The following is a 25,080-nucleotide window of genomic DNA, read 5'->3' on the forward strand; positions in this document are numbered from 1 at the left end:
TTTGGTTTTGTTTTGTGATTTCTTGGTTTTTCATAAAGTCATTAGCCTCCATCTGTTCCATTCTAATTTTTAAAGAACCATTTTATTCAGTGAGCTTTTGAATCTCCTTTTCCATTTGGCTAATTCTGCTTTTTAAAGCATTCTTTCCTTCATTGGCTTTTTGAACCTCTTTTGCCAATTGAGTTAGGCTATTTTTAAAAGTATTATTTTCTTCAGCATTTTTTTGGGTCTCCTTTAACAAGGTGTTGACCCGTTTTTCATGCTTTTCTTTCATCTCTCTCATTTCTCTTCCCAGTTTTTCCTACACCTCTCTTACTTGATTTTCAAAATCCTTTTTGGGCTCTTCCATGATCTGAGACCATTGAATATTTATTTTGGATGTGTGGGATACAGAAGCCTTGACTGTTATGTCTTTCCTTGGTGGTAAGCATTGTTCTTCCTCAACTGAAAGGATGGGAGAAGATATCTGTTCACCAAGAAAGTAACCTTCTATAGTCTTATTTTTTTCCCCTTTTTTGGGCATTTTCCCAACCAGTTACTTGACTTTTGGGTCCTTTGTCAAGAGTTGGGTATACTCTGGGAATTTGTAAGATCTCAATTCCTCCAAGGTGGCACAGTCAAGCATGTACACTGGTCTGGGAGTAGGAAGAGATTTTTGTGCCCAGAATCTTAGCAGTTTCCTAACCACAGCCACCTGGCCTCCAGTTCCACCAAGCCAGCACTGGGGGCTGAGATTCAGATAAGCTGCACGGGCAGGGCCACCATTCAGTGTGAGATAAAGATCAGTTGCCTCAGGGCCTCTACACAGGGCTGAGGTAAGAATGGGCTGCTCAGTGCCCCCAGGGGTTTTATGATCCAACAATGGATGTGGGCTGCTCTAGGGACTGCTGTGGGAACTGCTGCCACCTGCCCTATGTGGCCTCTGTGGCCACTGCCTAAGACTGGAGCTATGGAATGTCCTTCTCCCTTCCTGGCCAGCTGAAGAAATCCTGTCACTGACCTTTGGCCCCTGTGGCTTGAGGGATCAGCGAACTGCTGCTACTGTGACTGGAGATTCTGCCCCCAAGGTATCCTCCTCTCAGAGGTGTGCTGTGCGGCCAAGGCTGGGCTGAGCTCCGCTCCATATCTAGTGCAACAGACATTTCCCGTGGGCCTTTCAGGTCACCCTGGGCTGGAAATCTCCTCCACTCTGTTGTTCTCCACTTCTGCTGCTCCAGAATTTGTTGAGAGTCCCTGTCTACATGTATTTTATGGGCTGTGTGGGGATAGCCCACAGATGTGTGTCTTTCTACTCCGCCATCTTGGCTCTGCCCCCATTTTAGTGTTTCTTTTAGGATGTGACTGGTGGATTCTTTTAATTTCCACTTTGCTCTCTGGTTCTAAGATATCTGGAAAGTCTTCTTTTATGATTTCTTGAAATATGATGTCTAGGTTTTTTTTGTTGTTGTTGATGAATTTCAGATAGGCTATTGATTCTTAAATTATCTATCCTTGATCCATTTTTCAGCTCAGTTGCTTTTCATATGAAATATTTCACATTTTCTTCTATTTTTCAGTTTTCAACTTTGTTTTTATTGTTTCTTAGTTTCATTATGGAGCGGAGTCATTAACTTCCTCTTGGCCAATTCTAATTTTTAAGGAGTTTTTTCTTCAATATTTTTTTTAATCTCTTTTGCTAAGCTGTTCCTTCTTCTTTCAAAATGTTCTTGTTTAAGTCTAATTTCTCTCCTCAGTTTCTCCTCTACTGCTCTTATTGGATTTTTTCTCCTTTTCTTTAACCTTTCTAGGAATTCTTGTTGGGCTTATGTTCAATATTTTGTTTTCTTTTAGGCATTGCTTGCAGTTGTTTTGAAGTTATTATATTCTCCTGTGCTAATATCTTGAAATTCCCTGTTACTATAGCAGCTTTTTATGGTTGAATTCTTTATTTTTGTTTGTTCATTTTTCTAGTGTACTTCTTGATTTTATGGCTCTGCTCCCTTCTTGGGGGATGGGAGAAGGTCTGACCTACATTTGTGTCTTATGTTCTGCTTTCACAACTCAAGTCAGAGGCCATAAAGGTTTTGGTGCTTCCAATGTGATTTAAGGAAACATATGTTCATTGCCCTCCTGGTCTGAGCTCTGAAAATTCCTGACCCAGGTCTGGGTCTGTTGCTTGAGTGTGGTTGAATTCACATAGACTTTTTTCCTGAACTTTTTCATCGTTAGTCTGCTGTAAAGTCCTTTAAGTTCAGAGTGACTGAACTTCTGACTTCCTTTGATTTTGTTCTCCTCTCATGATTTATTCCATTACTGGTTGATAGGTGAGGATAAAGGATAGAACTGAATTGCTACTCTGTTCTTGGATTTAGAGCCACACAGATATGCTTCTGGAACTTGTTTCTTGCTCCTTACGCAGATAGAATCTTTTTCCCCTCCCTCCTACTCTTTTTCACCCTAGAACTGTAATACAGGACTGGGTAATGGGTGACAGAGCAGCCAGTTGGCATCCATTGCTGTTCCCAATACTAGATGAAGGATCCCCTGGTATCCCTTTCTGTCCAAGTGTTTCTTGCCCTGGTGGGCTAGTCCCCTTATCATCTCTGGGCACTGGAATGATCCCCTGTGATGGCAATAAAATTAGGATCTTTTGTTGTTTTTGCTTTATTAAAAGTTTCTCTGATGAATAATGTGATTAAAGGTCTTCCCCAGGCATTGATGGGCCATCCCATTGAGGGAAGCTTGATTAGGGGAGTTGTTTTGTAGGAGTATCCCATGTACCTGTTGTTTTTTCTATTGAGGTACTGGGTTAGAGGGCTATACCCTCTGACTCTGAAAAGTGTATAAATACTTTGAGGGTGAGGTTTTACTGTAGGGCTTAGTGACTAGAAGTGTCTCTTTGGTCAGGACTCTGGGAAGCCGCTCAGGACCTCTCCCCTTCTCCCCTCTTTGAAAAACCCAGATGTTACCTCTCTGATAAAGATGTATGTATGTTAATGGTCAGACATTTTGGAAGCATATCTGTTGATTTTTTATTTCTCTGTAGTTCAGGGTTCTGACTTTTCCCCCTGAACTGCCTGTGCTTGATTAAAGTGATTTTTAAATCCCTCAAAGGTTGCCTTTCCTTTTGAGAAGGAGATCAAAGAAGCTGTGGTAGCAGGTCCATCTGTGTATGTTGGGGTGCTTACTGATACATTGCCTGGTTGTTGTTACCTCCCTCTGCCAAGCTGGTGTCCCTGTTCTGCATTCCTGTTTCCCACCCATGGGTTGGCAGACCTTTTTATCTTCCTTAGCTTTCTTGAAATGGAAAACGAAATTCATTGTGACTTTCTCTTGCTTGTGGATGAGCTAAGGCAAAAATACTACTTTCACTCCATCATCTTGACTCTGTCCCTGTTGGTAACCATTCCAATAAACTTTTTTCAATACATTAATCTGCATGTCTCCCTCTGAACACTCTCCAAGTTGTCCATTCCTATTGTTAGTCCTGGTACTTAGAAATAGGCACTGTATGGTTGTGACTTCTACATTATTGACTATTGTTCAGATGTTCTAATACCTAATGCTGGCTTTGCTTTCTACACAATTCTGTGTTGCTGACATTCAATTCTGAGGCTACCATACAGCAGGAAATGAAGTTGGATACCCTTAGAGTAAGAGAGAAAAGAACTTTCTGTGTTCAGTGTAGGGAAGAGCTTCCTATATCACTTTCATAAAGGAAACAGCTGAAGTGAGTAGAAGTTGATGGTCCTAGAACTTTTTTTGGACTTTTGAGGAGTGTCAGAGTAGAGGAGTGTTGCTATTGATGTGGTTTAGTGGTAGGCAGAGAACAACATACATGGTATTAACACATTTGGTGAGAAGTAAAGTGAATTCTGAGGAAGGGAGAAGTAGAGAGTGGGAAACACCAGATGATTTTCCCTGTGGCATTTGTCCTTGGTCCAATGTGGTGTGTGGGGATATTCACAGATGTGTGTATTTTTCTAGTTCATTCCTGGTTTGTCTCTTAGTCAGTTAGTCAGTCAGTCAATAAACATTAAGTCTCTACAATGTTCCATGCACTTTGTTAAAACTAGAGATACAATGAAAAGCAAAAGACAGTTTTTACTTTCATGGAAGTCACAGCCTAATGGCAGAGACACCATGAAAAAAAGTATGTACAAACAAACTACACAGGGTAAGCTGGTTAACAGAGGGAAGAGACTAGAATTAAGGGGGTTTAAGAAAGACTTGCTTTAGAAGATGGGATTTTATCTAAGACTTTAAAGAAGCCAGGAAGCATAGAGAAGGGAGAGCATTTGAAGAATGGAGGACAGTCAAGGAAAATGTCCAGAGTTCACTGGATCCTAGATTACAGTGTGTGTGTGTGTGTGTGTGTGTGTGTGTATGTGTGTGTGTGTGTGTGTGTATGTGTAGTGTAGTGTAGTGTAAGGTGTAAAAAGACTGGAAAAGTAGAAGGGGCAGATTATGAAGAACATTGAATGATGAATACAGGATTTCATATTTGATTCTAGAGATAATAGGGAGTCATTAGAACTTATTGAATAGAAGGCAACATGGTAAGATTTGTTTTTTAGAAAGATCACTGAGGATTGAATGGAGTGGAGAGAGATTTGTGATGGAAATACTATTACAATAGTTCAGGTGAGAGGTGATGAGAGCATGCACCAGGGTGATGGCAGTATCAGAGGAGAGGAAAAGACATATGGGAGAGATGTTAGGAATGCATAAGTCAAAAGGACTTGGTAACAGATTGGATATCTAGAATGAGAAAGAATGAGGAGTTGAGGATGACATCTAAGTTATGAGTCTAGATGACAAAGAGGATGACATATTCTCAATAATAACAGGTAAGTTAGAAAGAGGGGAAGGGTGTGTGTGTGTGTGTGTGTGTGTGTGTGTGTGAAATAAAATACACCGAGTGAGTAAAAACTGAAAAATAAACTGTGAAAATATGTTTTATTATTGTCTGCCTGAAATGTAGCAGCTGAACTTAGAAAAGGGTGATTGCTGGCACTGGGCATTTATAACTCTGACAAGTAGATCTTTTTTGTTGTCAAACTTGAGTATTGTAAGATGATACTCTAGGCTTTCTCATTCTGAGAGCATAGGAAAAATTCCCTTCATATTTTAAAGATGTTGGTACCTCTGTGACTTTGTAGATCTTTGATGTTATTAATATGGGTACCTCAGATAACAGCCCATCCACATCTTATCATCCTATCAGATTCTTATAACTGTTGTCGTAGTTTTTCAACTGTCTCACTCGTGACTGACTCTTTGTGATTCCATTTTGGGTTTTCTTAGAAAAGATTCTAGAATAGTTTGCCCTTTCCTTCTCCGGCTTATTTTATAGAAGAAGAAACTGAGGCAAACAGGGTTAAGTGACTTGCCCAGGGTCATAAAACTAGTAAGTTTCTGAGGATGGATTTGACAGCAGGTGTTATTGACTCCAGACTCAAATATATTGGAGAACCTTCTCAAGTTCTTTGAATATTCAATGGATAAAGAAGATAGCACTCACAACACAAGAAAAAAGCCTGTCTCAGGTGAGGAGAACTAGGTTGTTTATCACAAGAACAGGTTTTGAAAGAAGTAACACATCCTTTTATGACCCATCCATTTGAAAATCCTTAACAAGGTGTGTACTCATTTCTTATGATCTAGGAGATAACAGACTAATCTCCTGGAATCCATCTATCCATTTATCTATCTTGTCACCAACAAATATTTTTTATGAAGACAATTTTTAGCATTCATTTTTAAACTTTTTTTGGTGAGGTAATTGGGGTTAAGTGACTTATCCAGCTTCACTCAGCTAATCTTGTCAAGTGTCTGAGGCTGGATTTGAACTCAGGTTCTCCTGACTCCAGGGCTGGTGCTTTTTCCACTGCACCACATAGCTGCCACCTTTAGGATTCATTTTTACAAGATTTTGAATTCCAGTTTTTTTCCACTCCCCCTACCCATCCCTCTTCCAAAAATCGCAAGCAATTTGGTACAGATTTTATATGTGGTACCATGTAAAACACAGTTCTACATTAGTCACAGTTGTGAAAAAAGAAACAGATCAAAATGAAAAAAAAAACATGAAAAGGAATGAAGTAAGTAAAAAAATTATACTTTCATCTGCATTCAGAATCCATCCATTCTTCATCTGGATGTGGCTAGCATTTTCCTTTATGAGTCATTTGTACTTGTCTTGGATTATTGTATTGTAATCATTGTAATGAGCAGAGTCATTCATAGTTGATCATCACACAGTGTTCCTGACTCTGTGTTTAATGTTTTCCTGGTTCTGCTCATTTGACTTTGTGTCAGTTCATACAAGTCTTTCCAGGTTTTTCTGAAATCTGGCTGTTCATCAATTCTCATTGCACAGTAGCATTCCATTACATTTATATACCACAACTTGTTCAACCATTCCTCAATTGATGGGCATCCTCACAATTTCCAATATTTTCCACCATAAAAAGGGCTACTATAAATATTTTTTGCACATGTAGGCCCTTTTCCCTTTTTTTAAAAAATGATATCTTTGGTATACAGACCTAGTAGTGGTATTGCTGGAACAAAGGACCTATACTGTTTGATTTCCCTTTGAGCATAGTTTCAAATGGCTCTCCAGAATGGTTGGATCAGTTCACAACTCCATCAGCGATACATTAGTATCCCAGTTTGTCCACATCTTTGCTAACATTTAGCATTTTCCTTTTTTTGTAATATTAGTCAATCTGATAGGTGTGAAATGTTTTAATTTGTTTCAGAGTTGTTTTAATTTGCATTTTTCTAATCTAAATTAATTAAGAGCATTTCTTCACATACCTATTGACAGTTTTGATTTCTTGATCTGAAAATTGCCTTTTCATATCCTTTGACCATTTATCAATTGAGGAATGGCTTGTATTCTTATGAGATTGACTCAATTCTCTACATATTTGAGAAATGAGGCATTTATCAGGGAAATTTCCTGCAAAGATTGCTTCCCAGTGTTTTCTTTCTAATCTTGGTTGCATTTGTTTTGTTTGCACAAAAGCTTTTTTTAAAAAATATAATCAAAATTATCTATTTTGTATTTCATAATGTTCTCTATCTCTTGTTTGGTCATGAATTCTTTCCTTTTCCATAGACAGGTAGACTTTTCTTGCTCTTCTGGTTTGCCTCTGGTGTCACCCATTATGCCTAAATCGTGTACTCATTTTAACCTTAACTTGTTATGCAGTGTGAGATGTTAGTCTGTGCCTAGTTTGTGTCCTATTGTTTTCTAGTTTTCCCAGCAGTTTTTCTCAAATAGTGGGTTTTTATCCCAAAGAATGTGGTCTTTGACTCTATCAAATACTAGGATTCTATGGTAATTTAGTACCATGTTTTGTGTAGCTAATTTATTCTAGTGATCCACCACTCTGCTTCTTACTCAGTGGCAGATGATTTTGATGATTACTACTTTATAATATCATTTGAGATCTGGTATTGTTAGGACACCTTCCTTTGTATTTTTTATTAATTCCCTTGAAATATTGACCTGTTGTTATTCCACATGAGTTTTGTTATTATTTTTTCTAACCTTGTCAAATCATTTTTTAGTAGTTTTATTGGCATGGCACTGAATAAGTAAATTAGTTTATACAGAATTCTCATTTTTATTATATTGGTGTACTCGTCTTTCTCATCCCTTAGTTTTGTTTATGTCATTCCCTCAGATTCACTTTATACCTGTACTTTCTATGTATATTCTTTCTTGCTGTGCAATTTGTTAAAATTTTAAGAACTATAAGTATTATCTTTCCATGTATGGATGTAAACTGTTCAACTCCATTGAATCCCTTATGCTTTCCACTCCCTTTTTACCTTTTTAGACTTCTCTTGGGATTTGATACAGGGATCAATTTTTTTGCTTCAATTCTGGTCTTATGAAAACTTGAAATCCTTCTATTTCATTGTATGACCATTTTTTCACTTGAAATATTATGCTTAATTTCACAGGGAAAGTGATTCTTGGTTGTAGTCCTAGTTCTTTTATCTTCTGGAATATCATGTTCTATGACCTTCAGATTTTTTAATGTCACAGTTGCTAAGGCGTGTGTAATCCTGATTGTGGCTCCCTGATTTATGAATTGTTTCTTTCTGACGACTTGCTGGATTTTTTCCTTGGTGTGATAGTTCTGAAATTTTGCTATAGTGTTCTTTGGAATGTTTCTTTTTGATTTCTTTCCTAGGGCAGTCAGTGGATTCTTTCAATGCTTATTTTGTCCTTTGGTTCTAGGACATCAGGGCACTTTTTCTTGAAAATTTCTTGAAAAATACTCTCCAAGCCCTCCTTTTGACTATGACTTTCAGGTAGTCCAATGATTCCGGCATTTTCTCTCTTGGATCTATTTTCTGGGTCAGTTGTTTTTCCCTTGAGGTATTTTACATTTTTTTCAATTTTTTCATTCTTTTAAATTTGTTTGATTCTTGATGTCTCATAGAGTCAATAACTTCCAATTGGCTGATTCTAACTTTTAAGGAGTTGTTTTACTTTCTTTTGTGCTTGGTCAATTGTACTTTTTAAGAAGCTGTTTTCTTCAGTGGATTTTTGTATCTCCTTTTCAGTTTGGCCAGTTCTATTTTTAAGTAGTTGTTCTCTTTTTCCAAGTTGTTGACTCTTCTGTCATAGTTCTCTTGCATCACTTTCATTTCTTTTCCCAATTTTTCTTCTACCTCTCTTTTATGATTTTTGAACTCCTTTTTGAGCTCTTCCATGAGTTCTTTCTAGGGTTGTGACCACTTTCCATTTTTCTTTGGGGTTTTCCCCAAAGGTGTTTTGACATTGTGGTCTTTTTCTGAGTTGATGTCTTGATCTTCCCTGTCACCATAACAATTTTGCCAGGGGCTACATGTGGAGTTCTGTCTGCTGGAGGTTGCCTATTTACCTAGGACTTTAGTGGGACATGTGGTGGTTATCAGAGCTGGAGTTATCATTCCCCTGGCTATGCTGATGCACATGGGGGTTCTTGATGCTGACATTTGCCATCTCTACTGCGCTGGGGCTCAGGATCTCCTACTGATTTCCTATGTTGGGACTCGCTGCTGGTTTACTGGGATGCTTCCTGTCCTGGTTTGTACTTCCCTTTTACCTGAGTAAGACAGACCTTTCCTGATGGTGTTCTAAGTTTCTTTGGTTCAAAAATTGTTTGACTCCATCTTTTTGCTGGTTCTGCTGTTCCTGGATGACAGAGGTTGAAGAGGATGAATTTTTGGTGGAAGAGCCAAACCTTCTGTTTATATGAGCAAGTTATGAAATAGTCTGACAGCTTTTCCTTTTTCCTTTTCAAACTTTTCCAAACTTGGACTTTTACAAAAGTTCAGGTGAGAGATTTCTTTCTCCTCTCCCCTACCTCTTAACAGGAGAAGAAATTGGAGCCTGACAGAACCACATAGTGTATTATTCACTAACCTCAGAGGGTTAAGACAGATCCAAGAGGGGAGAACTGCAAGATTCATATTCCCTTACACTGCTTTTCTGTTTCTTTTTCAGAGCATGTTAGAAAATAGCAATCCTGAGAATGCATAGTTCAAGCCTTTGGTGTTAGCTCCTGGATAGCCTTACGTTGAGCATTCCTAGGTTCCAGAATTTTTAAGATATCAATAGTTCTTGAGTTCAGGAATTGAACTGCCTTAGTTTGCTTCAGAGATAAATGAATAGATTTTCAAAAATTATATAGCAGATCATATCTTTGTAGTTACATAATTTGTGGAAAGGTTTGAAGACAGAGTGAGGAGGGTACTACTTCTTAAGGAAGCTCATTCTATTTTGAGGTAGCTCTAATAATTAAGAAATCAATCCTAAAATTGTTTCTTTGTAAACTATAAACAATTGTTCCTAAGTTCACTTTCTAGGACCAAGCACGGACCCTCTTACATATGATAACTGATATAATTTTTCCACTAAAGTCACACAAAACTATGCCACGTGTGCTTATTGTTGTTGAATATTATTGTTGCATGTTGAAGTGTTTGATCTGGTAGAAGAAAATCTCTGTCTTAGTCTCTTCTCCTAAAAGAAAACTCCCATGCCTATGTAAAAATTATAAAAGATTGACTTAAAGATGAATGAATAGAGATTACTTTCAAGAGCCACTGATTATTAATACCAATGGGGGGTAAAAAGCAGAAGATGCATGCTTATATAACGTGTTTTCCTCTGCCATAGAGAATTGTAGAGCAGAGTTCAAGTAGAAGAGGAATTCCTTATAGATAATGAGGTCCCCCAGATCAACTCTTGGTTGATGATATTTTGCTGATTACATCAAGTTCCAGAACAATGAAGAACCTCTTAAATGAGATCCATAGGCACTCAAATGAGCTTGGGATATGTGCAATGTTTTAGTTACCTCTCTAAGACTACAAGTTGCAGGGAAGACACCAACTTGAATCAGTAGCATGAACGTACTTATCTTAATGTTCCTTATACAAAAGGAATCTCAGGTCTAATACCTTTTCCTTTCTATCCCTCAGTGCACACAAGAAAACATAAATAGACAAAGAATGACTATTGCCCACAGGAAATAGTATGTAGTTTGCTGTGTAGTTAGAAGAATAAACCACAGTATAAACATATTAGGTTAGACCCTGTGGATGGACAATGAACCTGGTCTATAATAGAATAGAGGAATTGAGCAGACTGGATTTTATTTGGGAAACTCTGCTATGATTTTAATGATCTTTACCCTAAACCAATGACTCATCTTTTAAGTACCAAATTCTTTTGGTGATGCTCTATGGCATCATCGTAGATGATGTTGGGGGTAGTCTATAGCACATTGCCAAAAAAGAACTGCATAAAAGAAATGGTACAAAAGATATCATGAAGGAGCTTCATGACTGGAAAAGGAAATTACCTGGTTATGCAATCAAAGTGAAGGATAACAAATAACCCATAGGTTCTATTGATGCTTGTGTAATCTAAGGAGATCTAGAGTTAATCTCCTCCTTCTTTAAATGACATCCTTGTGGAGGATTCATAGGAGGATATGGAAAAGAACTGCACAAGATAATAAAGTGTGGATGGGTTGTGATTGCCACCATTGTAGGGCATACCCACATTGATCAATTCTATTGAGATATCAAAGTATTGAAGTATCAATACAAAATCGGTAGTAGACACAGAGGTTAGGAATTACTGATATTTTCTGGGTTAGAAATCTTGGGATAGTACTAAGGTTCATATCCTCCTTTCCCCTTGCCAAACTTTCAGTATTCTTACCTCTTTCAGATAATATTGGGAATTGATTCCTTACAACCCCAAAATGATATTGCCTCCCTCTCCATGACCATAGTTAAATCATTTTTTGAGTCATACCTGTCCATGATAATGTCGTTTATATCATTTCTCTTCCCAAATCACCACTGGTAAAGAACTGTAGCCTATGTGCATCAATTAGGATGGTGGTGATCTTTGGGTCACATAAAATTTTGACCCTTTAGAGCGTCTACTCCTTTATGGCTTTGCAGTCATTTTGCTGCATGTGCTGGAAGACTATTGATCTTTAAAAGATAGATTAGTGTTAAGTTTAGGATCTCTGAAAATATTTTTGTTTCCTAAATTATCACCATCATCATTATCATCACTACTATTAACACTTAAAAGTCTTCAAAATGCTTTATGTATGTTATTTGAACTTCACACAACCCCGTAGGCGCTAATTTTTTTAAAAAAAATATAAGTCTAAATGCAATTAATCTCACTACTCCTATTCAGTTCAACAAGCATTTCTTCAATGTCTACTATGAGTGAGGCACTATGCTAGTATCTGAGAAATGCAAAGGCATAGATGAAACAGTCCTTGTATTTAAAGGACTTTTTATTAAGTTCTATTCAATTTAAATTCTAGTGCATTTTCAGCCATAATGGGCAAATGTACAAAGTACAGGCATTCAGGAGTGTGCTGGTAAATGTTTAACAACTGCTGAGAAAGCAAGAAAATAGACTTTTAAATTTAATCTTAATTATTAAAATTTTCTTCATTTTCTTAAGTCTAGACAATCACCAAAATAATAAATCAAGTCCTTATTTGTAGTGGTTTCCTTCTGAGACAGGCTCACATTGAAAATTTTATAATTGGCTCTTTTGATAGGAAAGCTGCAGAATATCACTACGTGTTTCTACTGATAGGTTAACTCAATAAGATGCTCATCAAGCTGTGTATTGTGGTCTAAACAATATGAATCTTTCATTTAATGACTTTTTTCCCTATGTAGGTTGCCAGGCAGAACATTTTGAGGTTTCTGTTTATATTATTTAGGAGACCTTCTGTTTTGATGCTTGATGTAATCACCAGCATTTTAAATGCTGCCAAATAATGTCCATGCATGGGAAAGATATTAGAATTGACCTTTATGACAACTGTCCTGAGAAAAATATTTCTTGGTGACATTGGGATGTAATGCAGAACTCTTCTCTCAGTGTTCTTTTAGGCACATAGACAGGAATAGATCCAATATTTCTTTAACCTGTATTGGTGCAGTTGTATTGCCATGACTTTGAGCAGGAGCTGTTTTTTTTCTGTCACTCTAAAAAAATGATAAGAAGGCAAATTTTTACTGTCCTTTAGCATAATGGCAAGAGATTCCCTTTTCCTTTTCTTTCACTTGATGTTTGAAGAGACTGCCTAGAAAAAGGACTAAAGTGGATTAGAAGTTGAAGTATTTTTTAAATGAATGATTGATCTCTTCATTAGGTGATGAAATAAAATCTTGGTGATATAGACACCAATAAAAATGGAGATTATCTGTTCTCATGTTATAACTGATCTAAGAGATGGGAAAAAATTCAATAACCTCACTAACATTTGCTACCAAGCACATAAAGCAAGACATGAGTGAAAATATATCAACATGACCTTTGCATGCTAAATAGATTTTGCTATGTCTGAAAGTTTTTGTTGTCAGGTCTGGGAGGAAATATTGTAAAAATTATATATGCTACAGTCTCCATCCATGTCTTAGGCTTCATAATTACTTCCTTTCCCATATCCAGACTTTGAAGAAAGTTCAAAGGCAGGTCAGCTAGGGTAGAAATGGAGATAAGATCTTAATTTCCTTTACCACTCATGTCCATTTCCAGTGAAATGAGTTTCAGGGCTAGTATAATTGCACAGAGAACAGCTGACTTATGGCAGAGCTTTTTAACAAGAACTTGAGAGATGTTTTATTTGAAAGACTTAGGGTCTATTTTTAAAGTGGAGCTTAAAAACTTTTTTGAATCACCACATTTATCTTTTATTACACTCATTTCAGTGGGTTGATTGATTGGTAGATTGTTACAACATGCAGTTCTACTTATTCTTTTTACAACTTAAAGTTTTTTTGTCTGAACGATTTTGGAAGACTTTCTCTTTTTTTAAATTTCAACTTTGTAAAACTAATCCAGTTGTGTATATTCCAAGGATTTAGGGAAAATAATTCATCCTTTTTGAAAATTGAATTATTAATTTAAAAAATGAGAAAAATGGATCTTATGTCATAAAGGTGAAAAGATATTTGATTTTATATATAAATTCTAGTTCAACATTTGGAAGAGAGAATATGACCTTCTCTAAGATGTTACCCAAAGGGTTTCTGGATTCATGAAATTTAGAAGTATCACTTTACTGAAATTCATGCTCTAATTCAACTTGGTTGTTTGACTTCATGCTGATTCTGAGCACAAAGGAATGTTTATCCACGGGCTAGATACATAGAAGTAGAGTGCCCAGTGATGTAAGTGACAGTGCCATTGGATTTTTGCTTGGGCAGACCACATTTGGAGAATTATGCTCCATTTTGGTCACCACATTTTTGAGGAAGATTGATAGTGATGGAGTGCTGGAAGAAGGAAATCAGAATCATAAGGAGACTCAAAAATAGCATCTATTAAAAGAGGAATAGATATTTAATATAAATAAGAGAAGGCTTAATGTAGACATATTTTTACATAAAAATCTCTCATGTATATAAAGATTTATGCGTATGTTGCTTGGTTCTAGAGAGGAGAATTAGTACTTATTATTGGAAGACATAGGAAGGAAAAATTTGCCTTCATATAAGGAAAGGCATCCTCCAAATCAGCTCTATCTGCAAATGAAATGAATTACCTTATTGGATATTAATACTTCCTTGCCAGAGGTCTTCAAGTAAAGGGAGGATTTCTCTGTAAGGTAAGGAGTTGAACTAAATGACCTTTGAAGTTCCCATTATCTCTAGGAGTATCTGATTCTAGTATACCTTTATAAACCTTGTCTCAGGGAAAAGACAATATGTCAACCAAATTCTACCTTTCCTTTTGTAGAACAACTACTTTTTAGTTTTTAGACATAAACTATGTTGATGTTTTTCCATTTTTCCAGATCCCCTCTTCTATTAGCTGCAAAATGTACAAGAAATTTTGTATAGATTTCATATTATCTATGAGAAAGGGATAAAATGAATATGATACGAATTTTTCATTTCATAATTTTTAGGTATGTAGAGTATGTATGTATGTATGTATATATATATATGCATATATATATATATACACACACACACACACACACACACACACACACACACATATATATATATATATATTACATTGTTATTTTTTGGCACAGAAATAACAGAAAACGAGATATGACAATCTCCTGCTGTACTCAGCTACACACATCTGGAACATGATAGAATGCATAATATTGCCAACATCCTGATCACAGTCATATACTTGAGTTGGGTAAATTCTAAGATATGAATTGTGTCCATAGCCAGGATGGAAATAAATGACATTTCAATCCTCTCAGTCACATCTGCAAAAATAAATAAATAAATAAATAAATAAATAAAAATAAAAAGAAAAAAAAGGTAATTTTGTAGTATACACATGGTTTAACAGCGACATAGGTTTACCAAGGTAAGCACAGTAATTTCAGCATTCATATCTGAATATGGGCATGCTTTCCATAACTGGCATTCCTTTGGGATTTAGACTACCTTAAACCAGTAAACTGAAGATTTGTTTGGTTGATGGGTTATTTATATAGTTATTATTTTCAGAAATTGAGTTTTAAATATTTTGACACAAAAAAATGAGACTGCAATTTATCCTAATAATTCAATTAGATAGATCAACCAATCAATAATAAGCAAGAATTTTAACTTTTTGCTATGTGCCAACTACTGTGCAAGGTGCCAGGGATACAAATGTAATGAATAAATCAATCCCTATTCATGAAATGTTTTCACTTGGATGAGAGAGAAAACAATCACAAACATATCTATAAACAGAACTAATGTAGATATAATAAATACAAACTCATTAAAGGCCATGAAGATTAATATGGAAAACATTAGCAGTTTGGAAAAGATCAGGAAAGGCTTCCTATAAAAGGTGGATCTTGAGCTCTGTTTTAAAGGGAGAAGGGCATACAATGAGTCTGAGAAGCAGTGGAAGTGAATTCTGTGACATGGTCAGTACAAAGATATGAAGCCACGAGATCGAGTGCTGGAAAGCTATGAGGAAAAGAGAAAAGGTTAAATTGGTTGGGTTGGAGAATGTGCTAGGTGCAAAGTTCAATGAAGTTAGAAAAATACAATATGCTTGGGGTCAGGTTGTGAAAACTAATTACAGAATTTTTTATATGAGTGATAATAGGGAATTCCTTGAGTTGATTGAGTAGAGGAGTGACATGGTCATATTTGCCTTTAAGAAAAATCACTTTGACAAGTGTACACAATGAACTGGAATGGGGAGAATCTTGAAGCAGGGAGAGTGGTCAGCAAGTGTTTGTGATAATATAGAGGAGGTGATAAGAGCCTGAGCTAAATTAGTAGCTATGTGAGCACATATGAGTTTGAATGTGAGAGATGTTATTGTAGAAATTTTAAGATTTGAGAGCTCATTGAAATGAAGAAAACTATTGAACTAATAAATAAAACTGAGTTGGTTTTATGAAAAAAAATAAAATTAATAAACCTTTGTTCAATTTGATTAAAAAAAGAAAACCAAATTACCAATATCAAAAATGAAAAGGGTGAAGTAACCTCCAATGAGAAGGAAATTAAAATAATAATTAGAAATTACTCTGCTCAACTATATGCCCACAAGTTTGACAATCTAAATGAGACACGTGATTATTAAAAAACAAAACAAAACAAAACATAAATTGCCCAGACGAACAGAAGAGGGAATTGAATACTTAAATAGCTCCATATCAGAAAAATAAAGTGAACAAGCCATCAATGAACTCCCTAGGAAAACGTCTCCAGGGCTGGATGGATTTACAAGTGAATTCTATCAAACGTTTAAAGAATAGTTAATTCCAATACTATATAGACTATTTGGGAAAACTGGGGAAGAAGGAGCCCTACTAAATTCTTTTCATGATAAAAATACAGTTCTGATACCTAAACCAGGAAAAGCCAAAACAGAGAAAGAAAATTGTAGACCAATTTCTCTAATTAACATAGGTGTAAAAATTTTAAATAAGATATTAGCAAAAAGAATACAGCAACTTATCACAAGAATAATACGTTATGTTTAGGTAGGATTTATATGAGCAATGCAGGATTGGTTCAATATTAGGAAACAGCAACAAAACTAACAGAAACCACATAATTGTTTCAATAGATGCAGAAAAAACTTTTGACAAAATACAATATCTGTTCCTTTAGAAAACACTGGTGAGCATAGGAATAAATGGAACTTTTTGTAAAAATAATAAACTTTTCATAAAATAATAAAACTACCTAAAACCATCATGAAGCATTATATGCAATGGGGACAAGCTAGATGCATTTCCAGTAAGATCAGGGGTGAAACAAGGAAGTTTATTACCAACACTGTTATTCAATATGATATTAGAAATGCTAGCTGTAGCAATAAGAGAAGGAAAAGAAATTGAAGGAATTAGAATAGTCAAAGAAGAAACTGAGTTATCACTCTTTGCAGATGATAGGATGATATACTCAGAGAATCCCAGAGAATCAAGTAAAAAACTACTTGAAATAACAAACAACTTTGGCAAAGTTGCAGATTACAAAATAAACCCACATAAACTATCTGCATTTTGATATATTAATAACAAAGCCCAACAGCAAGAGATAGAGAAATCCCATTTAAAGCTACAGTAGATACTATAAAACATCTGGAAGTCTACCTGTCAAAACAAACCTAGGGACTATGTGAAGACAATTTCAAAACACTTTTCACAAAAGTAAACTCAGATCTAAATAAGAGGAAAAACATCAGTTGCTCATGGGTAGGCCAAACTAATATAATAAAAATGACAATTTTACCTAAATTAATTTACTTATTCAGTGCCATACCAATCAAACTACCAGATAATTATTTCCTTGAGCTAGAAATAATAATATCAAAATTCATCTGGAAGAACAAAAGGTCCAGAATATCAAAGGAACTAATGAAAAGAAATGCTAGGGAAAGTAGCCTAGCCCTACCAGATCTCAAATTGTATTATAGAGCAGCAGTCATCAAAATCACTTAGTACTGGCTAAGAAAAAGGGGGATAGATTAGTGGAATAGTTTAGGTACTCAAGACACAGTAGTTAATGAATATAGCAATCTACTATTTGATAAACCCAAGGACCCCAGCTTCGGGGATAAGAATTCACTGTTTGACAAAAATTGCTGGGAAAACTAGACAAGAGGGTGGTGAAAACTGGGCATAGACCAATGCCTGACACCCTACACAAGAACAAAATCCAAATGGATACATGATCTACGCATAAAGATTGATACTATAAACAAATTAGGGGAGCAAGGAATACTGTATTTGTCAGATTTATGGAGAATGAAGAAATTTTTGACCAAATAAGAGATAGAGAACATTATGAAGTGCAAAATGGACAATTTTGATTACATTAAATTGAAAAGTTTTTGTGCAAACAAACCCAATTCAACCAAGGTTAGGAGGGAAGCAGAAAACTGGCAAAGATTTTTTGCAACTAGTGTCTGTGTTAAAGGCCTCATTTCTAAAATACATAAAGAACTGAGTCAAATGTTCAAGAATACAAGTCATTCCCCAGTTGATAAATGGTCAAGGGATATGAACAGGCAGTTTTCAGAGGAAGAAATTAAAGCTATCTATAGTCATATGAAAAATGCTCCGAATCACTATTGATTAGAGAGATGCTAATCAAAACAACTCTGAGGTACCACATCACACCTATCAGATTGGCTAACATGACAAAACAAGAAGATGATAAATATTGGAGGAGATGCGGGTGAGTCGAAACAGTAATTCATTGTTGGTGGAGCTGTGAGCTGATCCAACCATTCTGGAGAACAATTTGGAACTATGCCCAAAGGGCCACAAAAATTTGCATACCCTTTGACCCAGCAATATCACTTCTGGGACTGTATCCCAAACAGATTACAGAAATGGGAAAGGGTCCCACATGTGCCAAAACATTTATAGAAGCTCTCTTTGTGGTGGCCCCAAACTGGAAAACAAGGGGATATCCATCAATTGGAGAATGGTTGAACAAGCTGTGGTATATTAAAGCAATGAAATACTATTGTGCTATAAGAAATGATGAAAAGGGAGACTTCAGAGAGGCCTGGAAAGACTTATATAAATTGATGCTAAGTGAAAGGAGCACAACCAGGAGAACTCTGTACACAGCAACAACCACAGTGTGCAAGGAATTTTTCTGGCTGACTTGGTACTTCATTGCAATGCAAGGACTTAAAAAATTTCCAACGGACTTTTGAGGCAAAATGCCTTCCACATGCAGAGAAATAACTATGGATTTGGATCGCAGAATGAAGCAGACCATTTTCTTTTATATTATGTTTTGTTTTATTTTATGGTTTCTCCTATTTATTTTAATTATTTTATGCAACATGACTAAAGTGAAAATGTATTTAGTAGGAATGTATGTGTAGAACCTATATAGAATTGTATGCCATCTCAGGGAGGGGGGGAGGAAAGGAGAAAAAGAGGGAGGGAAGGGAAAAATTTAAGATATGGATTTAAGATATGTGGAAGTGATTGTAGAACACTGAAAACAAATAAAATAATTTAACAGAAAAAGATTTTAGAGCTCACTGGATGTGTGGAGTGAAGGAGATGGAGGCATCAAGGATAATCCCAAGATTATAATTCTGTCACACTAGATGGATAGTTATTGCCTTTGACAAAAAATATTGGTTTGGTAGAGTGGAGTGTTGTTGGAGAAAGATAATGAGTTTAGCTTTAGAAATGTTGAGTCTGACACTTCTCCAGAGCATTCAATAACTAAAATGTCCAATAGTTGTTTAGTTGTGTGAGGCTGGGAGACATGGAAAAGATTGGTATTAGAGACATAGTCTTGCAAATGCTTGCTTAGCTATGACAGTTAAATCAAGGAGATTTGATGAAGTGAGAGACAGAGACAGAACAAGAGACAAATGAGAGAGAGAGAGAGAGAGAGAGAGAGAGAGAGAGAGAGAGAGAGAGAGAGAGAGAGGAGAGAGAGATGCTTATTGTCCTTCCTTTTTGAAGAGGGCCAATGACATCATGGGGTGATTTGATTTGAGCATGAATTGGATTTTAGTGAGGTAGAGTTGCATAAAATCTTCAGTCTCACTCTCTTTTCCAGAGTCATTGAAGTCCAGTGAGAAGCCAAAATTCAAGATGATCTCTGTTGATCTGGGATGTAGTGAATGACCTTTGCATCTTTGATGTTTGAACAAGCCCTAAGTACTCTACTTTGCCTATTTGAGAAGCTTTCATGGACATTGGAACAAATTACTCTTGTCTACCCCTTCTACTGGGAAAGTCTTCACATGCTTGGAGCAGACAACCCCATAATTCCCCAACAGGTTTGAGTCCTGTAGGTTAACCTCAACTTGATTTATCCCATAGGCTGAGATGCCTTTACTGGAGTGTGGCTCCTGCTAATGCTACAGTCGCTTGGAGCCACAGGTGAAAGTTGGGTGGCAGGTGGACAAAAAAAGATAGATGAGCAGCTCTGCAAAGGGCTCAGCAATTCTCACAACTGGGGTTCTAGTCCTCCTTAAGCACCCCATACACCCTATAAATAAAACAAAAAGAGAGAGATAAAGTGGTAAAAAGGTAAAGATAAAGAGTAGAGAGTTAAGAGAAGATGTCTTAAGGTGGAACTTTTGTGTATGCTCACCACCAGAGGGCATGATATATGTGATAAGGGACAATTGCTTCTGCCTCTTTGGCTGTTGGGCAAAGAGAAAAAACTCCTCCCATAGCCTTCCATTATAAAGGGCTCAATATCCCAGCTATTCCTTCATTTGCCACCAGCTTCTCTGCTTGGTTTCAACTCACCCATCGTCTTCATTGTGCCCCCTTGCATGATGGTACTCTTACTCCTCTTTCAGTTTCCTTTTGTATATTAACTTCTTCCATTAGATTATAAGCTGCTTGAAGTGAAGAACTGTCTTTCTTTTTCCTATTTGCATACCCAGAATCTAGAACAGTGTACAGAATACAATAAACACTTTATAAATCTTTATCATAATAGCAAAGGAGACAAGAAAGGAATGGTCAGATAATAGGAATAGAACTAGGAGAAAGTAGTGCCATAAAAGTCAAGAGAAGAAATATATTCAGATTAAACACCTACTATGTGTAAAGCACTGTCCTAAGTACTGATTTAAGTGAGGTTTACTTATATCTGAATGAACAGGTGATGCCTTTTCAGATGTGACTAAAAAAACTTTAATGGTTATTGTATTTATTGTGGTTATTGAAATGCGGTATCTAAGATAGTCAATGGTCAGTAAGTATTTATGAAGTACTAAGTTCCATGGAGTTTGCTATGTATAGATAAGGAATATAAGATCCTAGTTTTAAATATTTATGTTCCTGAAATACTTAATATGGTCCATGAAAGCTTGATTGCTATTTATTTACCCTGTTTGAAAAAATATTTTTACAAATAAATGTAAGGAAAACCTAGACTTTCTGCTTTAAATTCATCTAAATGGTAACTACTGTTCATTTCCTCTTGGTGTTTATTATCAAAATTGAAGTATTTTTTAATGCCATGACTTTTCTCTGTAAGTACACATGTATGTATGTATTTTGAAATCTTGGTAATCTCCTATTGATCCAAATAGAACAGAACTTGACAGTTCCATGGTGAAGTATTGTGAAGCCAACAGAAAATGCATGATGCCTGACCCATTAGGTTACACACACACACACACACACACACACACACACACACACACATGCACATACACACATAGACATATATGCATATATATATATATTTATGCACATACCCACAGTTTGTTATTATATTGAGGTAAAATAGGATTATGTGGTCCCAAAGCAATTGACAGCTAATTTCAGGTGCCAGCATACATTCAACAAGTTAGTATTGCAGTACAGATGAACAAATAGAAGCCATTGCAATATGTAGTTATAAAACTCCAATGGAATACTTTTGGAAATGATTCTGTGAAACAGACCTTGTGTTAGAAGTATAGTGTGGCACCATGATAACAGACTTAGTGTGTAAGAGCAAACAGCTGGAAGGGCTGCCATACAGACATGACTGAGGGGTAAATGAGTCTGTGCATTAGCAGAACTAGAAAATAGAGTAAAAGGAGAATGGGGGCTGGCTGAGAGGAAAAGGATAATTATCACATAAAGTCGTATTTTATTTGTTAATGTGTGTATGTGGCACATGACAGTATAATACTTCAAAGGGATTTTATTGGTGTGTGTGCTCCCTCCACCCAGGCAGATAAATCTTAGCCTCTCTAGGGCTTAGAAGATGGTCTTAATGGATGGAAAATTGTGTCTGTAAAATTCAATACCCTAAAGTGAATCTTGGAATGTACTTCTTTGTATGAAGTAAGGCAGGACCTTTAATAACAGATGTTGTCCATCACTGGGTCAGTACTTAAAACCTTTGCATTGAGGTAGAACCTGACAGAGCTTGAGCTCTGCTAGTATTGCCTTTGAGAACTCAAGGTCATCTTCACACCATGATGAGCCATCAGAATAGGACATAAGCGGAGGATGGAAGTATAGTAAATTATTTATTTTGAGTTTCATTACTTCTCATTTCTTTACTGAACTATTGTTATCTATTAGTATGAATGGTAAATGCTGTATTTTCTGGTATTTTACCAACAAACAAGTTCTAGAAATGGCATATCTATTATCTCTCAATATGAATCTTCAAATTAGCAATAGGCAAACACATAGAAACCAACAGAACTTCTATGGGTAAGTATAAGATGATTGCTATTTATGCTGCTCCTTTTTTTTAATAGAAAGAAGGCAAAACCTCCATTCCATATGGCTTTCAAACATGATAATAAGGTATATTTCAGAATTTTTGTTCTTTTATTTAGCTTTAAAAATAATTATTGGCATTCATATGGCATTTAAAAATTTTCTAAGACCGTTACACTAATTTGATTTTATTCTCACAAAAACATAGTAAAACAAGTACTATAAGTATTATTCTCTCTATTTTACAGATGAGGAAACTGAGACTCATAGATGTTAAGGGACTTGACAACTCTAGGACTCTGCTGATCAGATCTTGGGTTTCAATTAAAGGGGAAAAGGACATGACTTACACAAAAGACTTAGTGGCTGTGGAATAAAATGAGGTGTATTGGAAAGAAAAGCAGGTACAGGTGTTAGTGGTCCTTTAAATTAATGGATGAGGTTACAACAATCTCCATATCAGCAACAATCATACATCACCTTTAGTCCCAGATTTCTGGTTCCCAGGTACATTGCTGGCTTTGTCAATAAACAAGAAGAAATGCGATTCAGCCATCTTGAATTCAAGTCATTTGGAGTCAAAGGAAAGCCAGATAGAAAAATAATGGCAGTGCTTTCAAGACATCTCTGGGGATAGTCTTGCCCATAGTACCTCAAGAAAAGGAAGGGAGTTAGGAGAAATTTGTGACATCAGCATTGTGAATTGCTTTGTCTCTGGGATCCAGCTGCAGAAGACAAAAATTCAAGGCATGAATACATCATTATTGAGTACAACTGTCGTCTTCACATCATGGTCACACAATAAGTGGTGGTAGGATTTGAACTCAGGTCTTTTCAGACTCTATGTCCAAGTTTATTTCCACTACAAAATGTCACATTATGGATTTTCTAGAAAGCCAGGAGCTGAAGAGTGGTAACCTATTGCTATGTGTCTTTCATACCTCACGTTTTTGATATTGTCTCATTTTCATTCCAGTCCAGTGCTTTTTTCTGGACTTTCACCGATGCCACTTTCCATGATTTACCCATTTGCAAGGTCCTTATCAACTCAACATAGTTTCTTCTCTTTTTAGTCTTCCTGCTCACTAATCATAGGTATTTCAAAAAGAGATTTAATGGTACAGAGAAAACATTCAATTTGGGGTAAAATGAAAAAAGACGAAAGGCTAACAATTTCATAAACTGAAATGTTCTTATCATTCATTCTTTACCGTCAGCACCAACAATAGGATATTAAACTTATTTTAAATTACTTCTACATAAACTACTATTCAGTTGTTACACTTACATTATCTTAACTCTAGGGTTTTGCTTTTTGTTTTCCATGAACTGAACTGATCAAACTATATTTCTCCTGAATCTATTTTTCTAGCCTCAATTTATAGATGTGTGAGACATCATCATCATCTCATTTATATAGCACTTTAATATTTTGCAAGTAACTTTGTATTTCATCTGGTCCTCACTTCAATCCTTTGAGGTAGTTCCTATTATCCCCATTTTACAAATGAGGAACTGAGGCTGAGAAAGGTTAAATGACTTGCCCAGGGTCATGTAACTAGCAAATATCTGAGGCAGGATTTGAACTCAAGCCTCTCTGAGTCTATGTCCAACAATCTACTTAGTGAATCACCTTGGCTTGTGGACTGTTGTCACAGGCCTTCTTCTGGATAGGACCAGGATCAGCCTGTTACTGGATTATTTTTGAGCCAGTTCCTGTCTCCTATTGATATTACAGTTTGGAGAGTAAGAGTTGGAGAGAGAAGGGGGGAAGGAGGATATTATCAGGTACATTATTCTCATACAAATGTAAGTACTGGGCAAAAGTACCTTGTGAGTAGGCTAAAATCAATCAAACTGGGAAAACATTAGATGGATTATATGACCAAAAGACACAAGATAATGAATTATTAACAGAAATGGAAGTTGAGTCAAAATAAATAAATACAACAACAAAGACTGAGTGGACTTTCTACAAGGGAGATGGATAGATAGTAGTAGAATGGCATTGAGGTGAGGTTTGAGAGATGTATCTTATTTTGTCACTCTATGGGTATGTTTGTTGAATGAATGACTGAACAAGTGATCAAATGAATGAATGAAAAAGCATTTATTAAGCACATATTATGTATCAAGTACTGTGCTAAATTCTAGGGGTACAAAAATAAAAAGTGAATAGTTTCTGAAGGAAGAATATTTCAAGATTTCCTTTATCCTTGATTAAAGAAAAAAATCAGCTCTTCCATCAATGCCATGAAAGTGGACACTAAGTGGGAATTGCTTTCATAATCTACATATAGCAACAGCAACTGTATTCTTACATTTCTTTTATTTCTCCTCTGCCTCTCCTTGTAAATTGGTGTAAGTCATATCAACACAACCTTCTTGCTTTTTTATAGAAAATGAAATGCTTTTCCCCCAGTGGCTGTGATTTATATGTCTCAATCACTGCTGTTTTATTTACTCAAGGGAATTTTTAGAAAGGAGAATACTTGGAAACAATATGAATTAACTTGGAATTAGCCAAAATCTGTTTATCTGTTTTGCCTTAAACTCTCTCTCTCTGTCTCTCTCTCTCTCTGTCTCTCTGTCTCTGTCTCTCTCTGTCTCTCTCTGTCTCTCTCTGTCTCTCTCTCTCTCTCTCCCTCTCCCTCCCTCCCTCTCTTTCTCTACAGACACATACACACAAACACACACACACACATACACACACAAGCAGACATATATACATATATAGTCTATTATAAAGTAAAACATATTCTGGTTAATTCAGAATTAATGCATATTGCTTTAAGTATCCCCCTGCCCCTTTAAAAATAATTCCAATAATTAAATAAAAGAACAATGATTTGGACATGTAAATCAAAACCATACACCC

The 25,080-nt window shown here is 36.0% G+C and overlaps 1 long non-coding RNA gene across 1 annotated transcript; it reads left to right on the plus strand.

Annotated features, from left to right (window-relative positions):
• Positions 1-895: 895 nt before the first annotated feature.
• Positions 896-23,377, plus strand: LOC140531624 (uncharacterized). Its single transcript, XR_011976390.1, has 4 exons — positions 896-1,067; positions 19,576-19,798; positions 22,241-22,289; positions 22,451-23,377. It is a non-coding gene; the product is annotated as an uncharacterized lncRNA (long non-coding RNA).
• Positions 23,378-25,080: the final 1,703 nt, after the last annotated feature.

The sequence above is a fragment of the Notamacropus eugenii genome, chromosome 3 (genome assembly GCF_028372415.1).
Source record: "Notamacropus eugenii isolate mMacEug1 chromosome 3, mMacEug1.pri_v2, whole genome shotgun sequence".
In the NCBI taxonomy this organism is placed as follows: domain Eukaryota; kingdom Metazoa; phylum Chordata; class Mammalia; order Diprotodontia; family Macropodidae; genus Notamacropus; species Notamacropus eugenii.